Source organism: Ipomoea triloba, chromosome 10 (genome assembly GCF_003576645.1).
Source record: "Ipomoea triloba cultivar NCNSP0323 chromosome 10, ASM357664v1".
NCBI classification, from domain to species: Eukaryota; Viridiplantae; Streptophyta; class Magnoliopsida; order Solanales; family Convolvulaceae; genus Ipomoea; species Ipomoea triloba.
Window position 1 is genome coordinate 15220081 of NC_044925.1, and position 11787 is coordinate 15231867.

The following is an 11787-nucleotide window of genomic DNA, read 5'->3' on the forward strand; positions in this document are numbered from 1 at the left end:
TTAAAAAGAAAAAGGTAATATTGACTAGGTCCTTTCTTGTAAAATATTTATTACTTTCTAAATTATTATGTACGGAGTATTCTATTAGGAAACAATTTATTTCTAATTAACAAAATCTATCTAATTTTCTAAACATATCTATTACTTATTACCTGTCTAATTTTTGTTAAATATTTATTACTTATATAATATTTAAACGGCTCATTCATATAACAAAAATTATCTACAATAAACATTATTTCTAGTACAATGAATGAATTGATTAGCATTCTCAACTAGAAGCATTCTCAATAAGTCAAGAATATTAAATTAAGCAAGTGTAACTTAGTAACTTACTTTCATGAGTTGGATGCCGGAATAAATATTTCTTGGTATGATTTCTCTTTCTGAACACACACACAAAAAGTGTATAATTAAACAAATGTTTTAAAAAAGATAATGTATCATTTAGCATAGAAGTTAACTTACTTTATTTTTAGTAACTCTGTGTATATGTTGAAGCCAATCACCCCCACAAAGCAAAGCTTGTGCTGTTTCAGGTAACAATGAATTCCCTATTTAAACTGTGTGGATTTTGTGGGACAGATGAATTACCTGTTGACATGCCTAATAAAAAACAATAACGAAATCAACTAGTCAACCCAACATAATCATACCTCCACAACTATAACATATTAACATATAGTCTAGGAGTTAGCTTCACATTTGGTATATCTACCTAATCATGCAATCAAGCATTCACAAGTAACATATTTGACTATTAGATATTTGGATGTGAATTAATAATATTTCTGAGCATTTAGTTCTACGATGGATGAACTTAACTGTTAACCAAATAATGAAAGCAATAAAGATAAAATCCAGATATATAACTAAGCATTTACATGATTACATCATAAACTCTTACTGGAGTCAGAGTTACTATGTTCCTCAACAGAGCTTGACAATACTGGAAAACTGGAATGATCACATGCAACTTACACCTAGGGGTGTGCAACGGACGGTTCGGATTGGTTCGGGTGGGCGGATGTTGAAACCGTTCGGATTTCGGATTAGAATATGCAAACCCTATTTCGTTTTTTAATTTAATTTATCCGGTCGGTTTTATGCTATTTCGGTTCGGTCGGTTTGGTCGGATTTCGGATTAAATTTCGGATATCACACAAACAAATTAATACATTTTTTATTTTTCCCAAAACTTTACATTTATTTTTTTTCCATATTTCCAAAATTTATTTTTTATGTTTCCCAAAACTTTACATTTACTATTTTTTCCATATTTCCAAAATTGCAAACTTCCAATTTCCAAAACACATTGTATAATAATTTATACTAAATTACTAATATATAAGTATATTAGCAACTTAGTAATATTATTATACAAACTGGAAATATATATACAAAATTACTAATTTTACTACAACTTGTAGAATAACAAAAATTTACAAAGTAAAACAAAAAGTTACAACTTGGTAGATTTACCAATTAAATTCATGAATTCATATATAATAAAATTACAGATATAGTAGGTAGTGTAGAACCAACAAACCTCCTACCACTTCCACCATCACTCAACTCTGAAAAAGTAACAAAAATGTTAAAATTAAGTAAAGTCTTAATTAAAAAAGATTACATATTTACATAAAGGTAAGAACTGTTACCTTTTTCAAATCTCTCCAATTCAAGACATAATAGGGTATTTGTAGGCCTAAGCCAATCTTGAGTACAAACCAAAGCTTCCACAATTTTTTGAGTTAATGAAGTCCTAATAGGATCTAAAATCATTCCAGATGTATTAAAGGGTAATACAACAAATTTCAAACTTCAAACTTCAGTATAGTGAGAAACATATTTTAAAAAACTCAAATAGCTTAAGGGTAATACAACAAATTTCAAACTGCTTGCATGGTTGCATCATATAATTTCACGGAGTTTGCATCATATAATTTCACAGAGTTTGCAGTTTGTATCATAAAGTTCCTCATAAATTGCATCATAAAATATCAAACATTTTTTTAAGGGTAATACACTAATACTCATATAGTCATACACAACATTTCAAATTGTTTGCATCATAAAATTTTAACAGATTTCACCAATACTATTTCACCAACAAGGCACACGAATAACACACTATATAAAAGAAATCCAGAATCAGGAACACCTATATTCCATCATTTAGCTGGATTTTAGAAATTGGGGCTTCCACCACAATGATACTATATGTGAAGTTCACAGATTAAGTACCATTTCTGATTGTACACGACTTCCACCCATAAATCAGTAATAAATCATCAACATGGTAACAATCTAACAGATATATCACACATTCACGACTTCACTGCCTTCACAAATCACAATTAAATGAACAACTAAAAATATAAAACAAGGGTTTTTTATTTTACTTTTTTCTCCCAAAAAATCCCTGGAGAACTAGGGTCTTCTACGAAGAACGGTAGAAGAGTCAATATTTCTGCTAGCTAGGGCTTCCACCACGTCAATCCGTCACGGCGTCACCGGCGTCCGGAGCGAACAGAGAACTCCACGGTTCCAGCACTCTAGAGTCACGGCGTCTGGACAAAACACTGAGAACAGAGAACTAAGCTCAACAAAACCACGGTTTAAGCACTCCACCGTCACGGAGTCACCGGAGTCCGGCAATAACAGAGAAGAGTGGTCTCTACTCTCTAGAACTCGAAGAAGAAGATATTCGGACTTCAGAGTTCAGAGGGAAGAAGAAGACCGGAGTCCGGTGAAGGCGGCGATAACAGAGGGAAGAAGAAGACAAGAAATCGAAGAAGAAGAGAAGGCGAGAAGGGAGAGGATTAGGTCTCCGCCTCTCTGGTAGATCTGATTGTCTGAAGTATGAACTGAACGGAGTGAAGGTGAGAAGGCCGAAGGGAGAGGATTAGAGGAATCATATAAATGAGAACTGATACTGAAGTGAGGAGTGAGGACTGACTGACTGCGCATCCTCTAACACTAATATATATATGGGAACCATGAAACCTAACCCTAGTTTTAATCGGGTTGTCGGGCGGTTCGGGTTCAGAAAATGCACACCCTACCCGAACCCTTCAAACCGTAAAAATAGCATTGTTTGGGTCGGTTTATGGATTTCGGGTTCGGTCGGGCCGGTTTCTCTCTAAACGGATTGCGGGCCGGACGGGTTGGGCGGGTTGTGCTCACCCCTACTTACACCTCATATATAGGGTATAAGGTATTAACAACATATTATCTGTTATTGACTTCTGAAGCATGAGGTTTAGTACCGGAATACATATACAGCTAAACAGAATACCCATATGTAAAAGATAGAGAACAAAAATGAAATCACTGACAGAAAATCAGTAAGAATATCAAGGCCATAAACAGAGAAATCAAATACAACATCCCATTGACTAGAAGAAGTTCACAACATAATAACTTGATTCAAAGACGATTCCCAAATAGCATCAGAACTTCAGCACACATACACCATACACATATAACAGCAGTACAACACACATGCTTGAAGTAATCCAGCAAAAAAGTAGAAAATAAGAAAAAACATACACAGAAAACTAAGTAGAAACACAGCCAAAAAGTAGAAAATAAGAATAAGAAACACCTACCGGCTCTGGCTGTGGGCGAAGGCTGATACAGAGTGGCAGCAGCTGAGCAGCAGTCGGCGGTCGTCGTTGTCGGCTATCGCAAGGGAGGTGGAGCACTCGTCGGCAGTTGACAGCGGCGGTCGTCGTCGCCACTCGGCAGCAGACAGTCGGCGGGCAGGTTGGAGACTTGGAGAGTGGGAGATTTTGGCTGCATAAGCAAATTAGGGTTTCAATTTCAATTTTAGATTTTTAGTAGAGTTATATCTTTGGTCCTACGGTTAGTGGGGCAATGCCAATTTTAGTCCACTTCATTAATGTTTGCTACATTACGACAAGTCTTATTTAGTCCTTATCACTTTTAGTCAACCGTTAAAATTTTTGTCAACTGGCCATCCAAAACAAGGGTTTTTTTGGTGCTTTAGTCATCTCCTTGACCCTTTGTAGTGGTTTTCCTCACACATTTTCATCCAGTGAAGAGGTCCGACGAAAGCCATGTGAGCCACATTACAAAGCCATGACTTTCGCTGGACCTCTTCATTGGATGACAAAGTGCAAGGAAAGCCACTACAAAGGGTAAATGAGATTATTAAAGCATAAAAAGACCAAAATACCCATGGTTTGGACGATTATTTAAGCAAAATTTTAACGGTGGACTAAAAGTGGCAAGGACTAAATAAGACCGGCCGCAATGTAGCAAAAATTAATGAAGTGGGCTAAAATTGGCAATGCCCCAATAACAGTATGACCAAAAATGAAAATGACTCTTTTTAGTATTTTAATTTTAATATTATATACATATATATATATATATATATATATATATATATATATATATATATATATATATATATACGGCTCGCGAGCTGCTCGACGTGCCACGAACCTAAGACATTTGAATTCGAGCTCAAATTTGATCAAGTTCGAGCCGAGCTTTGACCGAACGACCCGCAAACTGTTCGACTCATTTACACCCCCTAATTTACACCTTACATCTATTTTATTCAATATATATAACTTTCTAAAATTATTATATTATAATTTTAAAAAAATCTTTATTTTTAATTGACAAAAACTATTTAATTTTTTATATCTATCTAAACAGCTAAATCAATTAAAACCCACAAACTCCTAACTTTAATTACAACTTTAGTCTCTGTTAGAAATAATTGCAATTTATCTTGTAATAATTTTTTTTGGATGTACCCACAATTTCTATTGTCGAACAGCGACTAATCCTCTCACTGAATTATAGGCACATATAATGGATGGAACAGACGACCTGAAAATTTAAAAATAAACCATACCCATAATCAATGATCGAATAATATATATTAATCAAAACTCAAACTTTCTATGCCATAAGAACCAAATCTGTCAATCTTCTTTCTCTGTAAAAATCTTCATCAATTTTCTATTAGTAAAGAATTCTCTTCGGTAAATTATTTTTTTATATCTATTTTTTTATTATTGAAATCTTATGGTAAGCTTTTTTTTTTTTTTTTTTTGTTTTTGCTTTTTTTTTTTTTTTTTTTTTTGTTTTGTTTTGTTTTGTTTTTTTTTTTGTTATTTGTATGGAGTGAAAAAGGTTAAGTTGAGCTTGTAACTTGAGTTATGAGTTTTTGCGTCTTTGTATAATTTAATTGCAGATGAACAATAATTAACAATTGAGACAAATGGAAATAACTCATTTTTGATAAGAACAATTAAGACATAAGAAATGTGGCTCTATTTATGTTCCATCATCTTATGTGTTTTTTGCTATTACAATTTGCCGTATAGTTTGCAAATTTGATTTTTTACATAATTGTATATTGTTGTGTGGAGTAATAAATAAATATGTTTTGAAAATTAGATAGATAATAAGTAATAAATATGTTTAGGAAACTAGATAGATTTTATTAATTAGAAATAAAGAGTTTCTTAATAAAATACATAATAATTTAGTTTACGAAAGCACGTGTAATTACTAACAAAATTTAGTGTTTGATTTTACTGATATTGGGCTTTTGGTATTTTAATCAATTTGTCTTATTTCCGTTGTATTATTTATTTATTTACATACTTCAGTTTAAACCAAATATAAGAATCTAATATTCCAGCAATCTAATATTCCCAATGTAATATAACGTTTCGTAAACCAAACTCCGCTAAATGTCTAAATTCTAATTTTTTCTGTTTTCAAGTTTTCGAAAAAAAAATAAAAGGAAAAAAAAGAAGAAGCATGTTTTCTAAAAAAAAAAAAAGACTAAAGCCCTAAAACTAGGGTTCTAATAAATTCTGATAAGCGCTACATTTTCAGTCTCCCGCTCCAACTCCTCCAAGGAAGCCTCCTAATTTCAGTTCTGCACTTCCCGCAGCGGCAGATTCGCAGAAGTCCGCACTCCGCACTGCCGCAACGCCCGCAAGCCCGCCGATCACCGCAGTCCGCCGCCCACCGCTCACTGGAGCACCGCCCGCTACCCGCCTCCTGCCGGTCGCCGCCTGACGCCCACAGCCTGCCGCTCACCGGAGTCACCGCCCGTCGCTACATTCCAGAGTCCAGACCATTTGAAACCATTGCTGTACCAAAACTCCAAAAGGTTAATTGTAATTAACTAATTATGTATTTATTTTATTTTATTTTTTTTGTTAAAAAAAAACTAATTATGTATTTATGTTTGTCAGCTCTGTGCGGCTCTGTGTATGTTTTTTTACTTTGAAAAATGGATTGGTTAATTACTTAATTTAATAGCTTACACTCCTTACAGAGAAGCTAATAGCTATACTATATTGCACATTTGCACTAGCAATTTCAAAGTACATAATGCCATGATGTATGATTATTGGTTAATTCCTTAATTCAAAATTTTGACTTCTTATTTGTAATTTTGTATGAAGTGCAGGCTGCGATTTCCACTCTTCCAGGCTCCAGAAGGCAGCAGGGCAGTCTCCAGTGGGTAAGTTCACAGTTCTATTTTTTGATTTTTTTTTCTAAATAATTTGGCCGGCTAAACCGCCCGTGGGTACCGCCATAGTTGCGTTTTTTCCGGCTAAACCGCCCGTGGTACTGGGGTCTTGCTTGATATTTTGAAATGTTAATTAATATCTGTAAATATGTTATAAATTTGTAATTTGTATGTTTAATTAGTGAATTACTATGTATTTATTTCATTTATTTGACAATTATATTTTTTATACTCTTATTTTATTTTTAGGTATAAAAGAAATCTCTTTTCAAAATGTGAATGAAATTGATATAAATGATAGTGAGAATACTCAAAAAGAAAGAAAACATCGGAAGTTTGGAATAGAAGATTTGACGAAGTGCTATGTAATCTTGATTGTGGATTTGTGGCTTACGATTTATGAATTGTGGATTTGTGGATTTGTCATTTGTGGCTTATGACACATGAAAAGGATGGTATTATGATCTTTCGATAACAATGATGGTTAATATTTGATAAGAGGCCGTGGAACAAAAAGTTTAAATTATCATATATATATATATTTTTTTAAAATAAAAACTAACATATGAAAAAATTGTTTAAATCATGACTTATTTCTGATTCATCTTCACCAATTTAAATTTGTCCAAGTTGATAGTTGCATGCATAACCTTTTGCAGTTACAGGTAAAGGGTAAAGGTAGTTGCAGAAGCACCAGGGAAGGGATGAAATAATTCAGTGATAAAGCAGTGCAGTGCAAATGGAAGGAAGCAAATTTGAGAAATGGTTAGTGTGAACCCAAACATGTCTGTGTACACTGAATTCACAATTTTTTTAATTCAACCTCATTTTATTGCAGATGGCAAATTAGTAAAAACTTCTAGAGAATGGAAAATTTAAGATAAATGAATAAATCCATGAAAGTATAATGCAACATAAGTACAAATGTTAGTAACTTTTAAGAGTCTCACATTGAAAATATAAGAGAGTCATAGGCCATGCGCATTATAGCTTAATTAAGTGAAGTCACTAGTACTCCAAAAAAAAAAAAAAAAAAAAGTGAAGTCACTACCCGAGGGTATGCACTGTAAACCTTGCCTTGTGACTCTAGTTGGCTAAGGACTACATCTGTCGGTAAATTAATATGCCCATCGCCAGGCATTATTAATAGAGTTCTACTACATAGACTCCTATTTTATACTCACTCACTTTTACTCCCTGATGTGGTAAGATATGATAGGTTATCTTCATCTTGTGAGTCCCCAGACAAGTGTCAACATCAAACTTATCTTCATCTTGTGAGTCCCCATACAAGTGTCAACATCAAACTTATCAAACTTTTGTGTGAGAGAGTAAAAGTAGGGAATAGAACTTGGGAATCTAAATAGTATTTTCCTTATTAATACCTTAGTACCTGCATAAATCCACGTATACATGGTATGATGTTGGGGTACGTAAAAAGAATATATTTACAAATGAATGCTACCCTGAAGCAAATGTCTAACAGTCATTAAAGTAGTGTAAATTACCAAAAGAGTTAATTCCAGAAATGGTCATTCGACTTTTATCAATTTTTGTCTTCGACTTTTAATTTTTACAAAATAATTATTTTATGGACCTCCTTTATACTCTTCTTCACTACTTTTGACCTTCAAGCCCAACAATTGCTTCCAACGCCAATGCCACCATTAACTCAAGTTCCTCCATAATAGATGTCTGCGCCACTTTCAATCTTTATGGCTCTTGATGCGCTGATTATGTCACCTCTCTCAATTGCCACGTCGTCCCTACCCACGTTCTCACCTTCTCCAACCTCCAAAATTTCTCCTCCCCTTTACTATAAACCCTCTTCCCTCACTACAACATTTTGATTTGCAAAATTTAGAGCGCCTCTATCACTGCCGATGGTATATCACTCTTTGATCCAAATTTTTATCTAAAGTTGTGCATCTCTGTTCACGGGCTCAATAGAATTCTTTTAAGAGGTTATAGCTAGCTGTGCAAGGACGGCAATAGAGAAAATCGAATATTGTTTTTTCATTACCGAATAAGGTTAACGTTCATCAAATTTGCCTTAACTTGTCGATATCGACGCCCACACCAACCATGGTGCCTAAAGCACCACCACTTTCTCTTATAACTCTCCTCTGACCCACCTCCCTCTTTTTCCCCTTCACATCTCCACTTCCACTCTCTCCCCCCAACTCCTACAATACTACTAGAAATTTCTAGTAAAGATTGCACCTATTCCCTGCACTTTTCTCTTTTAGAGAATTTGGGCTTCTAAGAAATAAATTTCAAAACGCTTTTAAATGATTCCTCAAATTTAGGATTTGGGTTTCCTCTTGAAATTTGTTATGCTGCCAACAATTTAGCACTCACAAGTCCTAACATTTCCTTTCCTTTAGTTTCTTGTTTGACAAAACCATTTTCAATTTTACTGATCTTCCTTTTTGATTCTAGTAATATTATGAGATAAATGCGTAGATGTTTAAAATAGCTAAATTTTTGCAGATTTTAAGGATAGAGGAACCAAGTTGTGAAGTATTCTTTATCCTTTGTTCCAATTATATCCTTCAAAATATGTCATCTCAGACACGGAAGGACCAAAATAGGTAAGAATTTGATAGTCAAAGTACTTAATTGTACAATTCTAAAAGACATGGACCATATCTAAGTTGGTTGGAAGATCATAACTATGATAATTTAATTGTGGAAACATATGCCCAGCAGGTTATTACAAATATGCAACATTTAAATTTGTCCCCATATAGATTGCTCATGCGTGATATTACTATGAGTTTATCCATGTTTTCAAATATTTTCCTTTGTTTTGTATAGCGTTCGACTAATATTGTGGCTCACTTATTAGCTAGGGATGTTAGTTTAGTTGTTGGGAGTCGATTTTGGTGTGATACTGGCTCGTCTTTTATTTCTAATGCGTTCGGTAAAGACTTGATTAGCTAATGAAGTTTATGTTGTTTTGGTTTCAAAATAAAAAGAAAAAGAAAAAGAAAAGAAAACATGGACCATATTGGTGAAACCAACATAGTCGTGAGACTATTTTGATAAGTAACTCTCACTAAAAGTTAAGGCCATGTTTGGTTCGTAGGAAGTTGTTTTCCAAAGGAAAAACACTTCCTCCAAATCATGGAAATGCATAATTCCTGCGTTTGGTTCATTGGAACTCATTTTCCATTGGAAAATGAGTTTCTCATTTTTTAGGAAAAGAAATTCTTTGGTAGAAGCTCGGATTTTATTTTCCGGAGTAGTTGGGAAGAAAAATTGATTTGACAAGACCATTTTACCCCTCCCTGGTTGTGTTCTTCCTCCTCCTTTGGTTTCTTCTTCTTCTTCCTCTGGTTTCTTCTTCTTCCTGGTGACTTCAGAATCCTGCCACCCTCGCTGCTTGCCGTCTCATGCCCTCACGACGGTGGACCTCCGCTCACTGCCGCCCGCCTCGCCTCCGCCGTCGCGAGTCCACTTCCTGCGACGCCGTCTCTGCCTCTCACCCTCTCCACATTTATTTCACAAATTAAAGAGAGGAGAAAACAAACATGGATGAACAAAATTTAACCAACCTGAGTCTTGCCTTCTTCTTTGAGCTTGGCTGCTTCGATTGATTTGTTCTTTATTTTGCAGGTTTGCACTTTGCAGTTGTGAACAATGGGTAGGGTAAATGTAATGGGTTTGGGTTGATGGGTTAAAAATGGCAAATGGGTCACCGCATTAGCATTTTGGTAGGCTTAATAATAATAATTATAATAATAATAGTAGGGGCATTTAGGTCTTTATACACATTATTCCTTACCATTCTAAACCCTAAACCCTAAACAATAGAATTTATTTTCCCAGCGACTTCTTTTCCACCAACCAAACAACAGAATTTACCTTCCTGGTAACTACTTTTCCACGGAATTTCACTTCCACTTCCCTTCAAATATTTTCCGCGAACCAAACGAAACTTAAGGGACTATTCATAATAGAAAAATAGTAAAGATACCACCATTTTTTAAAGAGTAATTCAACATGTATTCTTATTTTCTATTCCATTTTTATTCATAATAATATGCCATGCTTTGATTGCTTAATAGAAGGTGTGTGCCGTGACTTTTATTCATTAAAAAATAAAATTGAACACTTGGTGAGAGTAATTTGCCGTGGCCAGGAGCGCGTTCGATTATGTCTACAAGACGACAACCATGCTTCAGCAATCAGCAGTCAGCACACTCGACTTGAGTGGGAGAAGCAATCTTGCAGTGTAGTGAGAGGAACACACATTCGAGAAATAGAGCGAAAATGAGGAGGAGATTCGGCGGCTATGCTGCTTCAATTCTTCTTCTACTTCTTCCGGTTTTAACATTATTAGGTAATCAAATCCCCTATAATTTTCCTTTTTCGTTTCTATGAAATTTTGAGCTCGCTCCATCAATCCTGCTTTCTTTGTTTGATAGGCACGGCGGCGGAAAGTGAATTTCGGCGGCGGCGGCGGAAATCATATCGAGATTCCAGGCATACCTCAGAATCGACACCGCCCAACCCGAGCCAAGGTACGGAGAAGCGGCGGATTTCATAATCTCTCAGGCGAAATCCCTATCCCTGGAAACTCAGATTGTAGAATTCGTGAAGGGGAAGCCTGTGGTTATCCTCAAGTGGCCTGGCAAGGATTCCTCCCTCCCAACTATCCTCCTCAATTCCCACACCGACGTCGTCCCTTCCGAGCCTCACAAGTGGTCGCACCCGCCTTTTGGCGCCCAAATCGATCGCGCCACCGGTAATCTACGCCAGGGGCTCCCAGGACATGAAATGCGTCGGCCTCCAGTACTTGGAAGCGATTCGCAGCCTCAAGGCTTCTGGATTCCAGCCTATCCGCACCGTCTACCTCTCCTTCGTCCCCGATGAGGAAATCGGTGGCCACGACGGCGCTGAGAGCTTTGCACATTCTGATATCTTTTCGAAGATGAACGTCGGGATTGTGCTCGACGAGGGGTTGGCTTCCCCCACGGATAACTACCGCGCCTTCTACGGTGAGAGGTCCCCTTGGTGGTTAATTATCAAGGCAGTTGGGGCCCCTGGACACGGTGCCAAGCTCTATGATAATTCTGCCATGGAGAATCTTTTTACGAGTATTGAAAGTATAAGGGGTTCAGGGCTGCTCAGTTTGACTTAGTCAAGGCTGGCCTCAAGGCTGAAGGAGAAGTCATTTCTGTTAATAGAAACGGTCATTGCTCTTTAATATGGTGTCTTTGAAAGCTGGCACCCTTCCCCAC

General features: G+C 35.9%; 1 long non-coding RNA gene and 1 pseudogene across 1 annotated transcript; both read left to right on the forward strand.

The window, feature by feature from the left end:
• The first annotated feature begins 5873 nt into the window (after positions 1-5873).
• LOC116031945 lies at positions 5874-6568 on the forward strand. Its single transcript, XR_004100694.1, has 2 exons — positions 5874-6172; positions 6476-6568. It is a non-coding gene; the product is annotated as an uncharacterized LOC116031945 (long non-coding RNA).
• Positions 6569-10816: 4248 nt separating this feature from the next.
• Positions 10817-11767, forward strand: LOC116033191 (annotated as a pseudogene).
• The last annotated feature ends 20 nt before the right edge of the window (positions 11768-11787 follow it).